The sequence below is a fragment of the Rattus rattus genome, chromosome 9 (genome assembly GCF_011064425.1).
Source record: "Rattus rattus isolate New Zealand chromosome 9, Rrattus_CSIRO_v1, whole genome shotgun sequence".
Taxonomy (NCBI): domain Eukaryota; kingdom Metazoa; phylum Chordata; class Mammalia; order Rodentia; family Muridae; genus Rattus; species Rattus rattus.
In genome coordinates, this window is record NC_046162.1 from 29416929 (window position 1) to 29417533 (window position 605).

At 43.1% G+C, this 605-nt stretch overlaps 1 non-coding gene across 1 annotated transcript; it reads left to right on the plus strand.

The window, feature by feature from the left end:
- Positions 1 to 254: 254 nt before the first annotated feature.
- On the plus strand, positions 255 to 393 carry LOC116910701. Its single transcript, XR_004389229.1, has one exon. It is a non-coding gene; the product is annotated as a small nucleolar RNA SNORA48 (small nucleolar RNA).
- Positions 394 to 605: the final 212 nt, after the last annotated feature.

The following is a 605-nucleotide window of genomic DNA, read 5'->3' on the forward strand; positions in this document are numbered from 1 at the left end:
ATTCCAGCCCTCACATTTATTTTGTGCCACCACTGATTGATATTTGCACGACATTTATTACAGCTTTTTCTGGATCTTTATTCTCTATTTGCCATGCAAGAGAGAGTTTAGATTTTTAAGTAAGATCAAATATAACCATGAACTTCAAAACTTGTATTGGGAAATCATTCTCGACTATAATACTAGAAGCGTGAACAGTTGAAATAATAGACTTTATCAAAATGTAAACCTTATTGTGCCAAAAAATGCTATCAAGACTGTAGTTGGGCAAAGAGACACCTTGGTGATGGTGGTCTTCAATCAGTCAAGGGCAGAGCAGTTGGCAGTCGTTTGTTCATCCTAGCTTGGTGTCTGGCTTGATGGCCAAAGCTGTCTTATTCCTAGGACTCATAAAAGTCAAGTCAAGTCAAGTCAAATCAAATCAAATCAAATCAAATCAAATCAAATCAAATCCAGCAGCACAGCATAGGAGGAGGAAGACGGAGACCTGCCAACTGCAGTGCCACCCACCGACCTGCCCTACGGTGCATGGCACAGGTGGGCCGCAGATCCCCGCTTGCTGCCATTCCACACAGCATGGATGGAGAAGGTTGCCCAGGGGCCTG